Here is a 21,457-nt window from a genome sequence, read left to right as displayed (position 1 = left end):
AGTTGAGGAGGAAAAGCATGGCTAGGGAGGAGGGTAACTTGCAATCGCTTGTAGCTCCCTTAATACATAAGGCTTCACTTAAATTGTGGTGTGAATGTTCTACCTAAGCTGTACCCTACGTGCCTACAAAATTTGGCCGAACCGTTTCAGGGACCCTTTAAATAAACAGTACTTCAGGAATATGATCTGTCCCTACATTGCTCAATTGCTATTTGCATGATTGTCGACAGTCATTATGAGATGAGTTCTGCTGCAATTTTTATTACTATCATTCAGTTTGAGAATGTATATACAAATAGAGAGGGGAAGAAGAGAAGTAGCAAGCTGGCAACTGTCATCAGAAGGGGCACAGCACTTGTGCGCTCTACTGGAAGGAGGGGATGGAAACAGAGATGGCCTAAAGAAAGAAGGAACAAATACAAGCACTAAAGATACAACAGGGCATTTGCTCAGAAAATTTGTTGGCAACCTTCATCTGTGCTGAAGCACAAGAAAAGGATACCATGGGCGCAACACTCAAGATGCTACTTCAGACAAATTTTCGCAATAAAGAGCGGAGACTATTATATGCTGTAACGCACTGAACTTTCATGGCAATCTGGGCAAAGCCAGTGCAGTTCATGAAAAATTGGTCCCATGCACTTGAGCCACAATGCACATTTGACATGGTACAGATGTTGCGTGTAAAATTTCATGCCAATCAATTATTTTAAAGCTTTGTCTTGGCAAAATACTGAGCTTGTGAGCAAAAAAAAGAATGTTTGCTACCTGATCAGAGCACTAACCAGTTCCTTTAGATACAACATAGAAGCCGCCTGAACATACAACTTGGCTCTTTCACTAATTCTCTTTGTTTTACGAGCATAACTGGTAATCTGCCGCGGCTCGTTGCAAATGAAGTGACAATGCAAAAACTAAATGCATGCAATTTTAACAATGGATAACCAGATCGCGTCCTTAGCCACTCCTCACTGATTGGGCGACACTGTCAAAGTTACTAATATACATTTCTGTTTTCAAAGTCTAAGAGAAGTAGAACACCGCAATCTTACTGCAGCTGCACAAACGACACAATGGAAAGTTGTAAGTGACACACGAAAAACGGCATGGAACCAGACACTGCCTTAGAAGTTATCTTGCGACTCGCCATAACCTCACTTAATGCTATAACTACCATACCGTGATGCCTACAACTGTCCATATGCCATGCATTTCTCAGGCAAATAAAAACTAGGTAAAAAATCACAGGTAAATGTTCAGCAGATATCTGCCGGGTTGGGGATAACTGAATTAAAGTGAAAGAAAACTTCAACCAAAATTAATTTTAAAATCCGACATTTCAGAGCCAGTCCAGCTCCTTCAGGGTTGAGATGGCATGAGGCGTAGCAGTGTTTATATGCGTTTTTGGCACTTTGACAGACGTGCAGACAGGCGCGCCTGTCATTTAATTTAAAATTCGTACATCACACTGAGGTCGCAAACATTCAAGCTGCCCCAGAATTTTAGTGAGAACAAGGGAAATATATATTTCATAATTCCACAACATTTCGTTGCTCATGCATTCAGCTTTAGGACTTTATCCAAAAATGATAAGGAGATCGATGACAAGTTTTTTTCGAAAGAGTGAAACAAATTAAAGCATCATAAATTTTTCCTGCCTTATGGCTTGCAGTTTAACCAAGTGGGGTACTATTCTGCAAAATGAGACATGAGTAAGTTGTGAAAAAAAAGCTCATCTTTACTTAACTTATTGTTTCTTACCTATCTTTCAGGTTAATGCTGTCAAATTAGCTTAAGCCAAATCAAATGCAATAACCATTCCTTGAACATGCAAAAAGTTTATTTTCACTGGGACCTAGAATGAATAGTTGTCCTTTACAGCTGCTCTGGTGCTTTAATTAGTCCTGTACAATCAATACATATCTTCTATTTATGTAGTATGAGTCACAAACATGTAGAATTTTTTTGCACCAGCACATCAAAATGTCATATCCCCAATGGGACTTTCCGACACTGTCTTCTGCAACACGATTTACTACTACTTCTATAAAACTGGTTCTTGACACACACACACACACACACACACACACACACACATATATAAAACAGCGTGCTTTGCATGTGGTTATGGCACCTTCACAACTATTTTCAACTCAAAAGAAGAAGAGTGATTTTGTTCCCTCACAGTCGGTGATAAGCCTTGGAGGTCACTACCAACTGTCACAATAGACAGAGAAAACCTCATTATTAAAAAAAAAAAAAACTACATCCATTTATCACCCTTTGGTAAACAGTGTAAAAAGTAGTGTATGATGCATGTGAAACTTACGAAAAGTTGACGTGGATTGAGCACTACCAACATTACTACCATACATGTAAAAAGTGAGTGCTAAAGTTTTACTATTCTGTAAAAAGTGAGTGTTAAAGTTTTACTATTCTGCTTTACAATGCAGCTATTTTATTGCTCTGTGCTGTGGCTGTTGATGCTACCATAATGTGACTAATGGAGGTAATCAGAAAGATTTCTTTCAGATCTTTCAGAATGTCAGAGCATACGAAAATATGTTGTAGCAAGGTATCCAGTAAACCAATCATTTGGTTTACCCTTTGGTAAACAGTGTAAAAAGTAGTGTATGATGCATGTGAAACATACGAAAAGTTGACGTGGAATGAGCACTGCCAACATAACTACCATACATGCAAAAAGTGAGCGCTAAAGTTTTACTATTCTGTAAAAAGTAAGTGTTAAAGTTTTACTATTCTGCTTTACAATGCAGCTATTTTATTGCTCTGTGTTGTGGCTGTTCTGGTACCATAATGTGACTAATGGAGGTAATCAGAAAGATTTTTTTCAGATCTTTCAGAATGTCAGAGCATACAAAAATATGTTGTAGCAAGGTATCCAACAACCAATCATTTCTATATGACTGAAACCACTGAAATAAATATTATGCTCCTACAGCCTCGACAGAGCAATTAGTAACCTGGCAAAAAGCTGAATACTTAGCAAAAATACTGGGCCACTTGTGATATCTGAAAGATCAGTTCTGCTTCAGTGTTATCTGCACAATGAGCAAAACGAGAACAAGGTAAAAGCAGGAGCCAGCGCTTCGACAAGTGAACTTGTCTTGAAAAACACAACCACATTTCTAGCCACTTCAAGCTCCATCAGTTGGTATGATGAACGAAAACAAGCTTCAACTAATTGTGCTGCTTCACAAAACTGCCTCGAGAAGTGTTCTTCCCACTTACGTGATTACAGCAACTAGGTAAGCTAAACAAATTATATTTAAACAATACTGAGAGGAAATAGCAACACAAATGACATCATTTATTGCACTCATTAGGATAATTCTTGATTAATGAAAACTGTTGTTGCTACTGAAATGCAACTGCAGTCGCTCTTACAGGGCTTCAAGCATGGAGGGACTTGTTGAACAACATTTATTGGTTCACGGTGTGTAATGCCTCAAAGCAAGGCAAGAATTGTTAGATGGTGCCAGGGTGGAGGGCTTCAGATTAATGTGACCAGCTGAAGTTCTTTAGCATGCACTCAGAGTACACTAAACAAAGGCTTCTGAGAAAGTGCAAACTATATATGCAATTACTACAGTTATGCCCAGTGTAATTAACACTTAGGACCTTTCTATGCTCATTTTGCCACAATGTTATTACAACAGGATATGAATACAATGGACAATTAGCAATAAACATTCTGACAAAGGATACATGTATCCCCCTTCTCCTGTAGTAAAACACTAACACATCAAGTTACGACACATTAAATACACCTGCTTAAATTACAGAATGACATAGCTGGATTATATGCAAGTGAGAGTACACCCAACATTACAGGAAAGCAAAACACAACGTAAGACTCTCATGGCAGCCAATTTTGGCATGTTAAAGTCCGGCTCAAAGCCCCAAGATGGACATAATTTATATTAGACCCATCAGCAACAGACCTTTGATGATCAAATAGTAATAATTTGCTTTCTGCAAACCTCGAGTCATCAATATACACAATTTCAAACACAAACATAAATATTAAGCTTTCAAATAAACAATACTTGTAGTAGTTTTGTAGAAAGCGAAGAATTGTGAAACAAATTTTACAGCGTCAGTACTTTGTGAATGCATCATGTTCCATATCGTACACCACTCACAATATCTTACATCTGCTTGCACGCACACTCCAGAACAAAAAAAAATTATGTGAAAACAATTTCACATACATGAACTTTACACAAGTTGCACAACACATTCAATGGTGTGCAACAATAACACCAAAATAGACAACCTGCCACAAAACACATCAGCTTGTTACAAAACACTGATGGTTGGCATCAAAAAGTAGATGGCAACAAACATGCCTCCCATATGCATTTACACTCAGCGTCACGCAGTAGGAGTTACGGCAATTACATTTGAATTTGCATGTTACGTTAAAAAAACGTTGATGGCAACAAACCATGCCTACGATACTTTATGCATTTATATATGCTCAGCGTCACGCAATTGGTGGTACGACACTTTGGTAGAACCCGCCATCTTCAAAGAAGACGTGCGTAGACCGGGGCCCAAGACGTGCGCAACAACGGGCGCACGCGCGCAGTCATCGCGACTGCAACCTGACATAGCAATAACGAAGAAACTAATGCGCAGCAACAAGAACTTAGGAATGTTAACGCCTTTTAAACATATCTTCCACGGAGCGCGGCTACAAGCGGTGCCACGCACCTCGCAGGCACGCGCGACGCACGTCCTGGATGGAGGTCGCAGGGCGCGCTGCGTGTATTCGACGACGTCGCTGAGCTTGTATGCCCAAAATGGTACTTAACGTACACTTAATGATTAATTCGCTTGTGTGCTATCGTCACGTACGTCGCCTAGCGCTATTAGTAAAACATTAACCTTATCATTGCCACGTGCAGTCATCGCCATGTCTTGTTAACCCTGACCGCTCAAACCACTCCGCGACTACTCTCGCGTCGTGTGGAACCTCGAAACACAAAGTGCTCCAAGGTTTTTCTTGACGATCGTTGGTATAGTATGTCCAGACGTCCTAAACAATTCGGGAGAGAGGCATTTTTCTCTGGTCTGTGGCGTGCGCTACGCGTCCACGGCCATATGACGCACCTTATCAGGTGATCCTTTGTGCGCAGAACTGAAGTCGCGGCTGACACCAGCTAAATACACATACACATGGCGTGCAAGAAAGTGTGTGCTTCTGGCCCACGGAATAGTTCACGTCCGGTTGCTCAAGTATCGAAAGTAACTTCAGCAACGGCAATTGCAATCGGAAAACATTCAATATAATGATCATGAACCTTGTGAAAACATCTGCGAAACATAAGATCCACCAAACATTCAGAGTTATCTGCAATAACCAACAGAAACACTCGCTGGGCCACAGCGAAAAAGTTAACGGCAGGTGAGGATGTGTTCGACGTACAGCATGCAAGGACACCATCGCCCGCACCGCAATAGCGTTCAGCGAAAAGCGGAGCTAAAAAACCAAACGCTGCCGCTACGATCACACACGGGCATATAATCAAGTTACTCAGCTCACAAAAATACGAACTTTGGACTGCACGTACCGGTACAAACGGTCCGGTGAGCTGCGACTTCCCAAAGTAGGCGCCGCGCGCGAACACAACACAGCCGACGGCGGCGACACTTCATTAGGCCTAGGCGCGAGATCGGCGGCCGGCCGCTCCCGCGGCGTCTCCTGTCGCGACCCGGTCCCGTTCCCGCATCATGTTCGGCGTGCTACCGATTTCGTTACTTTAACAACGCATCCACGTAGCGACGGAAGCACAGGCGTCGTCCGCACACGATTTCACAGGCCCGCACACCACTCCACGATTAGTGGTGCACGGCGTGTCAGCTCGCGCACAGCACACACGCGCTTGGAGCATCGGCAACCCCCCACCCCCCGTAGCCGCGCATGGCTTGCCAGGCTTGTGGAGGTCTATGCGTTCGCGCCAGCACTTTGTGAGCCCGTGAACGACTCCAAAGCCTGTATTTCGTGTGTTGCTAAAATAAATTCGTTCCTGTAAGGTTTTATTCTTTCTTTTTTTTTCGGCGATTTCTCTTTGAAGATTAAATCTCTGTTGCGCGTGCTCGCGTTCTTCGGACCTGGTGGTAAGAATTGAGCAAATGTGTTTAATGCGTGAATGCATTTCCTTTGGCTTATTTCTTTAGAAGGCCCCTAGCGCACTGAACTCAGAAGGTTCCTAGCATCGCCCAGTGCATTATCCCGACAAGCTCAGAAACGGCATAACTACCTGCAGATAGCAATGCGCGCTGCGCACATGTGGCTCTCAATTCCTACTGCGTGCTGCTGGTCAATTTGGCACTTCATATCTAATATGATTGAGTGTGTTCTGCGTGTCCTTACTATGTTATGGGACAGAGTAGATTAAAAAAAAATGCTCTTGCTGCTACATTACACAAATAAAATTAGCGACCATGCCGCATCGCGATCCGCGAATATCATATACTGTGATGAAATAAAATTTGGAATACTCTCATCGACTCAATGTCTTTATATCGCGCGGGACCGTGGCTCACTATAACCTACTGATCAGCGAAAAAAACATGAGCCGTGTACGCACGCTCAAAATAGGCTCCGATACCACACACATGGTGGCACAGAAAGCGCGCGGCACACGTGCCTCGATCTCGCCGTTCTTCAAGCGGTGTAGCTGAACGCAACGACTTACTGCAGTGTTATAAAGATTTACAGCAACCACGTTGTTGCGTGGCGTCCAGTACGACGCTGTCGTGCTGCATAAGTAGCGACAAACTTATTGAGACCTAGGCCCACCCAGCGTGTGTGCGCGTGTGTTAATTCACAGATTACGATCCCATTTGCCAAGATATGCTCTTATAAGTTTACCACTTTAATCACCGCCGCGAATTAACTCGCCGTGCGCGAGCTAGGTCATGAAAGAGAGTATATATATATATATATATATATATATATATATATATATATATATATATATATATATATATATATATATATATATCCTCGGAACGCTGCGTCAGACCCTTCATCAACCGTGCACAGAAACTTGCATGCGGCGTTGCCTCCCACATTGACACAGCCTGTCGGGGTAAACTATTAAAATCCTTTGCCATCAACCACGATGGTTGTGCGCGAACACACGTGTATCAATCAATACAGATGCACTCGGTAGCTATGGCAAGCTAGCTAGGGTGTCCTGGAGATCAAGTTCTAAGGCATACGCGTTCAAGATATCTAAAACGCATGGACACTGTGGACGCATCATGCCCACTGAATGGCCTCTTCTGGAAGGTAGACATCTGCGGTCAAAATTATGCGGGTACGTGCACGCGCACACACATGCCCATGTGAAAGAAAAACGCATGTCTGACCTAAACTAACGAGACATCGCCAGAAGGCAAGTCAACATTGTGCAATTAATGCCTTGCAATGTACGTGGATACATATGTAATTAGGCTTAACAATGAAAAGCCAGCTAGCTGAGACGTGCTCGATATCGCCAACCTACGCAACAGCCGACCATATCTCGACCTTATTTCATCTCTGTCCGACGTTAAAGTGGCATATGTAGTCCTTGTAAAAAGAATCCAAAGACGCGTGGCGCGCGATGCCTATGTCTCTTACGTCATAAACCACTTGTCCTGGTCGGCATGGGCACGTCTCGTTATGGTACAAAGGACCTGGCAGGCATCGAATGTTTCACACAACACAAAACACTTTCCGTCAGCGCGTCTTCGCGATTTGGCTCGCTACAGATTAGGAAATACATACACCAGGTGGCAAAGCGCTTCATAAGCTTGTTTCTTACCAAAATACCACATGTCTCGGCGATTCTTTCACAGGCCCACGCGATTGCGTCTTTTTGTGAACAAGAACACTCGTATCCGAGCTCAACAAAAAGCAACCAATGACAGCACAGGCACCTCCCCTGCCGCCATGTTTCTATAGCCCCAACGTAAGTTGACCGCGCCCTCTGACAACATTTTAGTTCCACCGACTCGTTCTGTCGATGCCCACATGGTTAAGCCTACGTCGCACATTGGAGTGTACAAAATAACCAACAAATGTGCCTTATTACTGGCAATAATTGCAAAAGAAACGAAGGAAAATAGTCTTCGTTTGATGCTCAACGTATCGATTGATCTCAGGCGCAATAATTACGCGTGTTTACCGAGCGCGCCTTAAAAATCTAGGACGTGTGTCGCGTCGGCGACGCAGCATGGTGTATGAAAACGGCAGTTGCCGTGTGCACACAATGCACACGTTGATGCACACTGCGCTTCGCATCCACTAGTAAACGCATTGCTATCCGACAGCATGTTATTCCATGGATAAATGTAAGATTGCGAACGCTCATTGATACGAAAAGCTCGAAAAGACAGAGCTATGAATACTCTAAAAACTCGACTTCTTCAGCTACTTGGATCTACATGTAATTACATATACACACGATAACACGCAAAATGCAGAAGACAAATCGTTGTACAAGGAATTAGTGCACATCTTTTGTGGAAGCTTATGTAGCATCTAACATGTGCTCATGACGTGCCAGAGAACGACACATATGTGAAGTTGTACGTATGATGATATGCTAATGCTTCGCGTTGAAAAAGACTTGTGTTCTGTTAGACATTTCAGTGTTTGAAACTTTGTTTGTTTATGTGTTTGAGTGTTCTATAATGTCCTGGAAGTAAGTATTTAAACACGGGGCGCGCATAGGACATGCCGCGATCGATACGTGGGAGAATTAACCTTTAGGGATTGCTCAGAACGCGTACGTATGTCGTGCACTCTATTAAAAATATTTGGAGAGAAATACATGTCGCCGTTACACTCAACACATCACGCACGACCTGCGAGAACTTATCCAAGTCAAATTGATACGAATACAAATGTGACCGTTGGTCCTGAAGCTGAATAGGTCTGAACAGTTTATTTGTTGCGTGAAGAAAAATAGATAGATTAACAAAAAGGCAGTCAGAGCAGCAGATTGTGATTACTTAACGACGTTACAACGTGAAATACCGCCTTGGCAAGACACTGGTAAAATGAGCTAGCTAGAATTACACGGTACATCACTTTCATGACCAAAGTACGTTATTGCTATCAATTAGTTTGCGATATCATCTTTTTTTCAACAGCCCGTTCAATGCGTACAGTCTTTAGAAAAAGAAAGAAAACGTGGTGACACATATAGCTTATTACAATCCATGCGGGACATGACCAGAACCAAAGAACGAACTGAGCACCAGCTGTTTCACTTTGCAACTCAGCCCACTGTGTTACCGCTAATAATACTAAGAAAAAGCCAACAAGAGCTAGATCTAGTATAGTGTGCTTTTAGTACATGTAGTGCAATCATCCCTCTACGAGTACAATGGACTGAATGTTGCGTTCATTTGCGCTGTAGTTCAAAGACATCAACCACTCGGTTCAATGGTCAACTATAGGTTGCACTCGGGTTGCATTAACTTACTGGACATTTACATTGGCGCTAATAACTGCGCGCTGCGCTACAACTGGATGGTCGCCCTACGTACAGTGACCCGTGGCAGTGCGAGCACTCCAGCGAATAAAGTATTGAATACTCCAGCATACTCAAGTAGTGTCGTGCCCTAGCTGCCTTGTGTGCCTCTTCCGGCTCTCAATACATGGGCTCATATGCACGCAGTGGGGAGACACATATTTAGGGTTCCTCTAGGTGACGCTTCTTTTGTTTTGGACTGTTCGGCTTCGCGTCGTACACGATTGTCTACACTTGACTAAATTTCGGACGAACCAATAGAGTTGTCGAATACACCCGCTATTTTGTGAGGCGCTCAGTTAGGGTGGCTCGTTCGGTCCCAGGCTTTTACGAATGCGACTTTCAGAAGCAACCATAACAAAAGTACATTTCCCCTAGTGGGGAACGTTACAAGATATCTATGCGCAATGCGGCACCTGTTCGAAAAAAAAAAATGGCTGTAAGCTCCGCGCGGCAAAAAAAAGTAAACACACGTTAATTACATAATTAAATTAAACATTGCATGCTTCCTGTACCTTCAATTGCCATCTAATATTAATCCAGCTACAGCTCCAATTCGCGTCCGATGATCATCGCTTTTAAAATACTGGCAATACATTACACATGTATGTATCCAGCAGGAGTGGGATGGTGGGGCGGATTATGACGATCGGCGGTCAATGCGAAGAGGTGTATATGGTGTGTGTGGCAAGAATCGAGTACGTGTATAGATAGAGAAATAATAACAACAACAACAACAACAACAACAACAACAACAACAACAACAACAACAACAACAACAACAACAACAACAATAATAATAATAATAATAATAATAATAATAATAATAATAATAATAATAATAATAATAATAATAATAAGTCGTGGCGCAGGGGCGCTGAACTGGTTATAGTGGGATACAATTCAAGTCTGCAGTGAAGCGCCGCCCACGCCCTCATAGACGCCAGGTTCCTCTGCGAGGCTGCAAATAGTTCGTATGTCAATCTTTCCCTGCTACCTAAATAAGGCGGTAACCACAAAAACAAAATTACAAGCGCGTAATTTTGTACGTTTTCACTCGTTCTTTTTTTTTATATATATAGTGGAACGGTGAATGCCTAAGTCTTTATTGAACTGACACAAAACGCTTGTTTCACTGCAACAATTTAATGTCAAGTTTCACTTCAGATGGCAGTGAAGTTTCACGGGTAAAACGGGGTCAACAGTGAAATGAACTGTACCGCGTACTTTTGATGAGTGAAATGCTCAGACTCCATACATTTTGTCCATGTCTCTTGCACACTGTATTGCTTATTCCGCCGATGAAAAGGCTCTTCAAGAACAGCAGACGCTCCGAAGGTATCGACTACGACGCCATTCTGAAATGGTCGCACGACGACAATTTTGTTTGCTTCTGTGATTGACTGGCGGAATCAACTCACGAGACGTTCATTTGAGGGATCGCCAGCCGTTTGCGCGCAGGCGCGAGTAAGAGCAGGCGTGAGAGAAAATCTGCGGGCTTTTGCTCCTTGAATACACGACGCTGAGCCGTTCTCCCGCAAGGGCTGCAGAAAACAGCGTCAACCTTTCCTTATCCCTTCAAGAACCACTTCTCTCTGAATATACGACTCTGCCTAGGCACTAGGGAGGAGGTTTCTTAGCGCGTGTGGTATGCGTTGGTCCCCTAGGCACGCGAAGTGCGGTCGAGTTTGTTTTACGCTTCGCCGCCGCTGGCTGCCCGCGCGGTGAGGCAGTGGGCACGGACGCCCCATTTGGTGACGGCTGTGTCTGAAGGGGCTCGCGGGTCGCTTTTTTCGTCGCGACGATAGATTGATTTTTTACGAGCACTGCTCCAGGAGGGCACATGTGCACAGGGCAGCCAAGTGGTAGCGGGGGGATCAAAGCTGGAAGCAGGGCCGCCCGGCGCGGGTTGGGGCCGCGGAGGCCGAAGCGTGCCAGGGGGTCTTCGAATAAAAAAAAAAAAAAAAGTGGCTGTCCGCGAAAGCGGACATCCCATCTTATACACCCCAGGCACACGCAAGCCTCGGCGAGCCCCAACCCACGGACAAGTCCGGGTTCTAGCTTTGGTGTCCCCGTTGCCCCTCTGGTGACCTGGAGGCGCCGCCAATAATGCGAAATAATGACACGTTGTTACAATTAGTAAAAAAAAACACGATTGAATAAATATAATTACGTCCAGCCGCCAACTTGTGACGCTAAGTTCAGCACTACAGCGCCCCGCGACTTCTGCAACGCCAGTCAGAACTTTGCCTCTGAAGGTACGTCGGACAGACATGAAGGTACGTAGCACATGCGGCGCTGGTGCTGAGTCAGTCATCGTCACCGGCGGCCTTTCAGCCACTTACGCTTTCAGCCATTTGGCGACCGACACAGCGATCGCCAAATCGGGCGTCAGTGCCCGCTGCTTCACCTATTTTACCGCGCCGGCAACCAGCGTCCGAGCGTAAACAAACTCGACCCCACTCCACAATGCCGGCGCGCCTACGGACAAACGCCTACAACACGCGCTATGAAACCTCGAAAGAACGTAGGTTAGGGCGTGTTGGTAGCGCTGTGTCCTCGTTTCGCCACTGTCTTTCGTCCCTTTTCGTGCGCTAAAAAACCTCAGTTATGAAACCTCGTCCGTAGTGCCTAGGCTTGCTCCGTGGCCTAGCAGAGTCAGCAAAAGCCGCCGATTTTCCATCTCGCGCCCTCTCTTAATGGCGCCTGCGCACAAACGGCTGGTGATCCCTCAAATGAACGTCTCGTAGTCAACTACGCGCTGTCCATGTGCCTTAGTTGCCAACTGCTATTTTTTTAAAGTGTATCCTACTATAGTTCCAAGTAAATATAAGAATAATCATATAGCTCGGAGCACAACAATGGCAGCCTGCTAACAGACACACAAATCGGTGAAAGGAAAAAAAATGAAGAAACAAAGCTGCATCCCTGTCGCTATTACATGTAAGTACTAGTGTAAGTAAGTATTAGTTACAAGTAATATTACACTGTTATTATTGGCAAGCTAATAAAGAGAATTTTAAAAGCAAATTCTTCTTTTTCCCTCGCTGATTATTTTTTAATTGGCGCATAATACTCGTATAACTATGTCTGACAGGCATGTCCGTGGCGCGGGTATATAGACATACATTTTAAACGCATTCTTCTGAACTTATCGTATGCTTCCTATTGCATTCATGGTTACGTTTTTCACAATAAACGAGGAAAATACAATAGGAGAAAGAAAAAAGAACAGCAGAAAGAAAGAACGCCCGACAGCTCTAGGGGTCCCAGATGTAAAGTGGTAAAACGGCGGACAATGGTGTTTTCGCTCCACTGCACATTCCGATGTTCCAGCGCGCTTTCAGTGCGTCTTTCTTTCTTTTTTTCTTCTTGAAAACACACGCAGAAGCTACGTGGCGCCGCAATATCGAACGAAAGTCATGAGGTGTGCTGAGGAGGTTTTCCCAAAAGCTCACGGGAAAAAAAAATCGTCTGCTCTCGCCGTTACCGGCTCGAGGAGTTCTGCACTTGATTCCCCCTTAGATGAATGGACAAATGTGAATAATAGGAATCACTTCACATAACGTGCCCCGAGTTCCTGCGTAATTGTTTTACTCCGTTGACAGATCCTCACCTCACAGGTTACTTCGAGTACGTTTCAGGTGATCGCATCCCCGTCGCGGCGGCCGCATTTCGATGGGGGTGAAATGCAAGAACACCCGCGGTACCGTGCGTTGGGTGCACGTTAAAGAACCCCAGGTGGTCAAAATTAAACCGGAGTCCCCCACTAAGGCGTGTCTCATGATCACATCGCGGTTTGGGCACATAAAACCCCAGAATTTACTTTTTATTTTTTTTCGCCATTTCAGGATCCTGAAAATCGTCATATCCAACATGCGCGTACCTTGATCGTTCTTTCTTCAGGTCTTGAATGGTCGCCGTCACTACATTAACGACATAGATCCTGGCTGATGAAAAGGCCCGAACAAAGCGGAATCGCAAATGTACTTTTCAAGATGCAACAACAAAACCAATCTTAGATCTAGATTTCTGCTTGTAGCGTTCGTTTACGGTACTGTTCTCGTTCTCTGGCAATCGCTTCGAATGAAAAGTGCGGAAAGATACGCCCCAAAGGTTCTATCGCTCGATCCGCTTTAAACGATATACTATAGCGTTTGGTTTGGTGCGGCAAATGTGTTAGCGCGCTAACCTTCCAGATTAATTAGCATGCTAACCTGGAAGGTAATATATGTGAACAAATAGAGAGCCATAAACGGTGGTTCACGTGCGGTATATATGATGCGCAATATTAAAAAAAAAGTAAAGCGGAGCTTTGTTTTATGAACATGCGAGGCCTAGTACGACACACGTTCGCTGGTGACAAAGAAAGGCGCATTATAGTGACGTGGCACCATTCGACGCACCCAAAGGCAAAATCTGCAAACATGCAAAAGAGCCCATTTTCCTCACATAGCTTCTGTGGGCCAATATGAACAGCTACATATTATTAGCGGAGTCGATAAAACTTCTACGCAATGCAGTCGATTATACGTTTCATTGTGAAAATGCTGTCGCTCGGTACTTACCTGGTCATGCAGTATCGATCGAAGCGCCGTAGCAGTGAACAGCCCTTGTCTCGGAGTTCTTTCACACTTGGTGTGAAGTTATCTCCTTCAGTGGTCAAGACGTGTTAAAATAGCGCATTCTCTAAACATTTACGAGTTGGAGCGAAGAGGCTGACGTATACATGCGCATCGACAATACGTCAGCGATATTGACACCGCGGGAAAGAACATTTTTCCTCTTCTTTTTCTTTTGTAATTGAAAATATGCAGAATAAACTTACATTCGGGTCAATTATCATGTCAAGATGTGCAACGCAAAGTATTCTCTCAGCGTTCTAGTAAAGGTCAATCCGCGCCAAACGCACCAGCTGGAAATTCGAAGTTCTCCGATTTATTAAAAAAAAAATTGTGGACGGTTGATATCTCTCAATGAAATGCAGTCTCAAAATATTTCGCGCTAATTGGATGAAATTTATGCACAATATACAGTTTGCCCTATATTTTTTTCGAGTAGGATTTTATAGCCTGAATACCTTATCTGATTATTTTTCTCTGCCCTCTGAAAGTAGGAAAATTAGGGTCTTTTGTGCAAGGTTTGGGATCTATATATACCAGGCCTAGGTGAGTTATAAAATAGCCTGCACTGGTTCTTACAAATTAATAATTGCAAGGAAGCTCGAAAAATATTTTCTTTAATTTAGTTGTGCTATCTACAGGAAAGAAATATTTTAGACTAGCGTTCTTGGGAACGTGTATACGCGATTGGGTGTCCTAAGGTTAACATGACCAAAATTGCTGCTAATTACAGTAAAGCCAAGATACTTGCATATGCATGAAAAATGTGGCCGATATTGCGTCAAATTGAGTAAAAGAATATTTGCGCACAAGCGATAAGAACAGTGTAACACTGAAAACAGAGAAAAACGAAGTTAAATGTGTAGTGGCTTTGACCTTGCGCTGCTAAGCCCAATCGTGGCTTAGTACAATCAGCGAACCACAGAAATTAATTTTTGAAATTTGTATGGAATTTGACCATAATTCAGATCAGCCTTTTCAGAAGAAGAAGCGCAAAACTTCCAAAATTCTCCCGCTGCGCAAGTGGTATCCTCAGAAACCTAGCGAGCTTCCTCCTCCAGTCGTTTTTTTTCCTCTTTTTGCTACGCTGCAGTGGCGACATTTAGCTTCAGCTGTCTGTGCGCCTGATCTTTTCATTATTATTTTGTAATCGTTTCTGGCATCTCTGCTTAATTTCTCAGCGATCAACTTCCGAATGGAAGGAGGCATCACTTCCGTAGAATCTCCTAAAAATCTTTGTGGCCTTTGCTGGCAGCACGACCGCATTGTCTAATAACCGCAAATTCTCTAAATACACTTCGGATCGTGCTTCACTACGCCCTCTTAATTGTAGGCACCGAGTTTATTTTTGATACATTTATAATGTGGCCAAGAGGGCCAGTTCGGGGTATTTTTGACATTTTTATGACCAAGTTTAGATTTATTCACTATTTCGTTAAAAATATTGGCAGTCCTATGTAGACATAAGTGACTAATATATTTTAGCAAGCAGCACCCACGAAATATGAGAGAAAGAATGATCCCGAATTTGCAAAAACTACGCTTTGTCACGTTTTTAGCTGTCAATTACGCATTAAGGTGGTCCACCTACAAATACGAAAAGTTGTGCATTAATGCGATTGACGTTCTTTGCCTATACTTCTGTAGTCTTTGCCTACTCTCTAGTTCTGTCTGTCTCTTTTCGTGTTTATTATTACCGTTTCAATATTAGGTTTCGGTTGCTTCCTTGCCCTTATAAATTTTTCTCCCATTGCTGTTAACGGATTGTTTAAGTATACGGTATACAGGCTAATAATAAAGATTCAGTTGGAAGCCAGCGCTCATCTTCGACCCGTTCGCGTTCTCGTTGGCCTTCACGCTGCTCACTGGGAGAACTAGCAGCAACAAACCTGCGAGCTGTACCCATAGCCGTTCGTTTAGTGCGCTGCGTGTCATGCACCAGAAAACAGCACGAAGCACTAGCCTGCACTCGGGTATTCCGATTAGAGCACAGCACGGGCCCGGGCAGACCCGAAAGTCCGGGCCCATCCGAAGCGGTTTTCGGCGGGCCCGGGCCGGACCCAGGCTTGATTGAAGCCGCAAGTCAGGGCCGGGCGTGAGGCCGCGGACTCGGGCCCGCTCGTTAAAAAAGTTCTAAGTCATGCCTTCGAGCACACGAACATAAATTATGCATTGCATGGTCCAAGGCATTCTGTGCCAAGTTGAAGTGACATGTGCAAAGAACTAGCTGGCTCTTAGTATACCTTAGCAAAACGAAAATAGAAAAACAGGTGAAGTGAAACGAACATTGTTTAGTAATAAACAAGCTTGTTCGTTGCTGAATGCTGAACAACGAACAAGCTTAGTAATGAACGCCTGAGTCAGGCCCGGGCTTGATCTCACGGGCCGGGCTCGGGCTTGATAAAGCGGGCCCGGGACGAAAAATCAGGTCCGTGCAGTGCTCCAGTTTTAGACGCAGAATAATTCGAGCTCTTGCTGGTAGCCTGCAATGTCAATAAAACAAGACCAAATTGAGCGGCCAAATCACTTGTACCGTAGTCACCAAAAATGCAGGCCTACCACATTGCACATTCCTTAGAGGGAAATCTGGGACACATCGCCGCGCTGCCAGCTCACGGAGCCAAGGTTTAAATGGTACTGACGTGACATTTTCGACAGTTTTTTTTTTTTTTCGTTAGATGAAGGTCCTAGAACTCTAAACTCCAGAAGAAATAGTAACAAGCCTCAGAGCACCACAATATAACTTAACGTAGTAGTTTTTTGACAACCACTTTCGGTTTCGTTTCCCAGGAGGGCAATCTGTTGTGACGTCACGAAGCAGCTTGTGGTCACGTGGGAGCGGAACATTGAGACTTTTTGACACTCGTTCCAGCTCGCTCGGTCGCCTCGCATGCTGCCACACGTTGCGAAGGCCGATGTAGCAGCATAACGGGCAACGGAGCGAGCCGGAGCGAATGTAAAAATGTCGTATGCCCTGCTCCCACATTACGTCACATGGTATCGTGACGTCACAACATATTATCCTCCTGAGAAACGAAACCGAAAGTGGCTGCTGAAACGCTATTATATGAAATTACTGATGGCGCTCCGGAGCTGGTCACAATTTTTTCTGCGCTATAGATGTCTAGGACCTTCTTTTAACGCGAAAAAATTACTATTCTAAAAGATAATGGCAGGAACCTTTAGTTCGGGAGCTCCTTTCTAAGCACATCGGTACTGAGAGAAAGTTCACTCTAAGAACAGTTTACACCCTTTGGCGTGCCCCCTCTGCCACACAACGATAATTGTCATCTGCCTTGATGCTTTTCCTTTCTTTAACGCTGCGAGCCCGGAACTTTCCAGTAACGAACGGCACGCGCGTTATCAGAAGGGGCACTCCAAAGGGTGTAAACTGTTCTTAGAGTGAACTTTAGTTTGGTTTAGTTTAGTTCTTCAGCCCGAGCTCCGAATGAGCATGGTCAACACGTAATTAATCGGGCAAGTAGCGTCGGCAATTCGTCTCGGCAAATGCTTAGTGTGTTCTAGGTGGTAAAAGCCTTGTATTTAATAGAACAAGGGAGACCCTGCGTTGTGCCACTGGAGGAGGTATAGGCGGGACGGGACACTGTTAAAGGTTCGCATTGGGATGGAGCATCTCGATGAACTTCACGGCACCGCAGCCTGAACGATAAATGTAACTTCGATCGCCGCCAATCGTGGTACGCCTCTGCCACTGTTCTCTCTGCAAGAACTTGTCTCCGAAACTTCTCCAGGGGTACGCTTTCACATTTTTCATTTGCATTTGACTAACTCTTTGTGCACTGCAGCGTCTACTAGTAAGCAGGACGCAGCTAGAGACCGCAGAGACTTCATTCCAGGCCTCCTTTGGTAGGTTTACACCTCATGGCCTGGCATTATTATTATTACTATTATCACCATTATTATTATTATTATATTCCCAAGAGGGGCCAAACCTCCAAGGTGTTCTTTCTAATAACTGTGGAGCAGTCCACTCCTCCCAGTGGTCAGGACGCTTGTGCAGCGCAGTAGGGTACAATTGCGGAAAGCACACTGCTGCTCAGCATTATCATTTCGGAATAACCTCCCTTTAGATATTAAGTCGTCTCCATCGTCACGTGCTTTTAAACGAGTATTTTATTTTCTGCTAGATAACTATACTGATATTTTACTTGTTGACTGCGATATTTATGATTTTGGTTGTTGCCATTATTTTATATTTCTTTACGAGTTGCCCAATCATCGACATACTTCTCATTTAGTTCGCGGTTTCTTGTTTCTACTGCACACGGGAGACACTCAGGAGGGACTATGGCGACAACGTTTCACCTGAGCCTCATTTCTTTCGGGACATGAATTTGAGCGTTCTGTGGTCACAGCAGCGCAACGCGCAAAAGCGCGAGAACGTGGTGTGTGCGCGCTGCATGCCTTTCTAAGGATGTTCAACGAATCAGCCCGCCTAGTTTGTGCAAGTTGGTAATTCATATTTACACTTGCAAAACTGCACTAATATAAAGACAAAGCCTCTTTTGCACACGTCCCCTTCGCTTCTGTCCCGCGCGCATATAACACGCTTTTGCGGGTCCACTCTTTTCCTCAGCCAGAAGCAACATCCCGCGCCGCCCGCCGCCATAAACGTGCACCTGAAAGGGCCATTAGAACTCTACTACGCTATCATTAGAACACCCCTTCGTTGCCCTCGAACAAGTAGTCGCCCATTCCGCGGCTCCGTGCTCGTCGCTTTCGCAACGCACTGGCTGCACGCTGCAGGGTGACGCAGGCAGAAACGTCATCTCAAGGTTTCGCTCTCACTGCGGCCTCATGGTTTCGTTTCGCGCGCTCCGATAGCCGAAATTCGTTGTTACGCGGGTAATCGTTTTTTTTTTTCAGATGCAAAAGTTGACATAACTTGTACGAAGAGCTCCCTTCGATTTCCCAATTACGATGTTCCCGATGAAATTAACCCTTTGTTGTTCGAAGAAAAATTACGCATGCAAGCGGTGGGTACATTTACTCTTGTTGTATCAATGTACGTACAGAAAAAGCAGATAACCTTTTTTTTCCTGCTTTCAGATGTTTATTCCACGAGATACAGAATGTCCACTACAGTGGACAACATGCGCACCAGCTCCAGTGACCATAGGTTCCGACAGTTTTCTTTTGCTCCAACAGGGGAAGTTCCTGCCACCACATTAACAAGCGTAAGCTCGAACACAAAAGCTTGGATACGACGCACATTACTCTGTGTTATGAAAAGCGACAAAACAGTCACTTTTGCCAGTAACGCGCTAGTATATACCTTGCTATGGCGTAGCCAAGAATTTATTTCTTGGAGGGGGGGTGGGGTGGGCAAGGCGAATGTCGCTCGTCGCTATATACCATGATTCCCGATACACACTTTGAACCGAAATTTTACATATTTGTGCTCTACCTTACTTATGACGGCAAAAATGATAGACGTCATAACGCACGTACGTCGGCAACAACTACAGGTGAACTTCGTTTCACTGCGGCAGGAGCTGCTGGTAACTACCGTTCAATGGTTTCTTCCTGTTAGCTCGCTGGTTAGTATATTGAACAAAGAGTTATTGCATAAAAATACTAGGCAATACTAAAAAAAAAACAATCCAACTGACAGTGGAAAGAGCGAGGACAACACAGTGCAGAAAACGCTGCCAGCACGTGTTGCTGTTCCTGTCGTGTCCACACAGAGGACAGAGCACACGCGCGCTCTAATAAGCCCTCTCATCCCATCTCTACTTCTACCACGTGACCGGCTTTCCACACATACGTATTTTTTTTTTTCACTTAACGCTAACGCATAAAAAGTAGAACCTTCAACGTGAATTCAAGACAGAATTATGCGTGCACACTTTGTCTGCGGTAAGAATACGACGCATAAGACGCACCAGCGTATGTTGCATTTATTTTTCGTGCACGTCTGCTTGTCTATCGAGTCTCATTTTTCGAAAGACGAATTTCGTGGCTGAATACCATATAGGAAGCAGCAGACAGCATTTGGCCACTTGTAAGCAAAAATAAGGCTCTAGCTCCTACCCCACTATTTCACAGATTGCGTATCAGAGATTCAAACCTACAATCACACTTTATATGTTAAGCTGCAACCACATGTAAAGCATACCGCTTTAGTAAAGTTATGGACTTAAGCAGTGGGGGCTGGTGCCACCATATTTTTGTAGCAGACTATGAAGCAACACACACACTTATTTTGGGCTCGTAAAGCATTCACTGAACTTTATTTATCTGGCATAAATATGCTAATTGCACGTAACAAAATGAAGGCCAACTTCCTTTTCTTGCATTTCGCGGAGAAACGGGAGTGTCGGTAGGTCAGTCTAACGTCATGTATTTTAAAGCATTTTCTAGTATTTGTTCCGTTTCGACGCAAGAGAAGTTCTTTAAGCTTGCTAGTCCGATTCTTTGAGAATGCAACTTTGCTTTATCGACAATCAGTCAAGTAAGCTCCAGCGGACGCTGTCGAAATCTGAAGTCTTCGGCAAGTGTCTCCACTCGTATTTAGTTTATGCTTCTTTTTAAATGCGTACGCACTTCTACGCCTACCCAACGAGGAAACCCGTCCGTCCGCCACGTGAGACGATCGCTTTCAAGATAGGGACCGCAGCAGCGAGCGAATTGACCTTCGTGCTGCCTCTCGCTTCAACGCAAACTAGGCGGCGAGAACACAGCGCACACGAAGCTATCGGCACTCGGAGCATTGTGTCCCCATCGCAGATCGCCTTCAAGACGGGGCCCGCGCGGCCGCGCCATAGGCAGCCGCCACCAGAGTACGGTTGGTTATGGTTAGCACTCAGAGGAGGCAGCGTCATCGACCACGTCTACGTGCGAGGATAACCAAACGTGGCACCATTCAGTTACGTCATGTACTACAGCACGCATCGGCCAGTGTTCTTCCACGTAGAGTTACTGTATATGCTACCAAAGGTAGCGTATACAGTAACTCTATACCCGCCGTGGTTGCTCAGTGGCTATGGTGTTGGGCTGCTGAGCACGAGGTCGCGGGATCGAATCCCGGCCACGGCGGCCGCATTTCGATGGGGGCGAAATGCGAAAACACCCGTGTGCTTAGATTTAGGCGCACGTTAAAGAACCACAGGTGGTCAAAATTTCCGGAGTCCTCCACTACGGCGTGCCTCATAATCAGAAAGTGGTTTTGGCACGTAAAACCCCAAATATTATTATTATTACAGTAACTCTACTTCCACGATCGAAGCAGCGCCATCAGCCAAACGCACCACC

The 21,457-nt window shown here is 44.6% G+C and overlaps 1 protein-coding gene across 6 annotated transcripts in view; it reads right to left on the bottom strand.

Annotated features, from left to right (window-relative positions):
• Positions 1-7,948, bottom strand: part of LOC142578967 (uncharacterized) — a 65,203-nt gene extending 57,255 nt beyond the window's left edge. For 4 of the 6 annotated variants that reach the window (XM_075688711.1, XM_075688713.1, XM_075688716.1 and 1 more), the window contains exon 1: positions 5,601-5,946. The gene's annotated coding sequence lies outside the window, so the exon portion shown is untranslated. Of the gene's footprint in view, positions 1-5,600; positions 5,948-7,844 lie in introns of those variants that run through there. The other 2 variants (XM_075688712.1, XM_075688715.1) reach the window with 2 other exon arrangements.
• Positions 7,949-21,457: the final 13,509 nt, after the last annotated feature.

Source organism: Dermacentor variabilis, chromosome 4 (assembly GCF_050947875.1).
Source record: "Dermacentor variabilis isolate Ectoservices chromosome 4, ASM5094787v1, whole genome shotgun sequence".
Classification (NCBI taxonomy): domain Eukaryota; kingdom Metazoa; phylum Arthropoda; class Arachnida; order Ixodida; family Ixodidae; genus Dermacentor; species Dermacentor variabilis.
The sequence above is the reverse complement of the archived record's forward strand: the minus strand, read 5'-3'. Positions and strand labels throughout refer to the sequence as shown.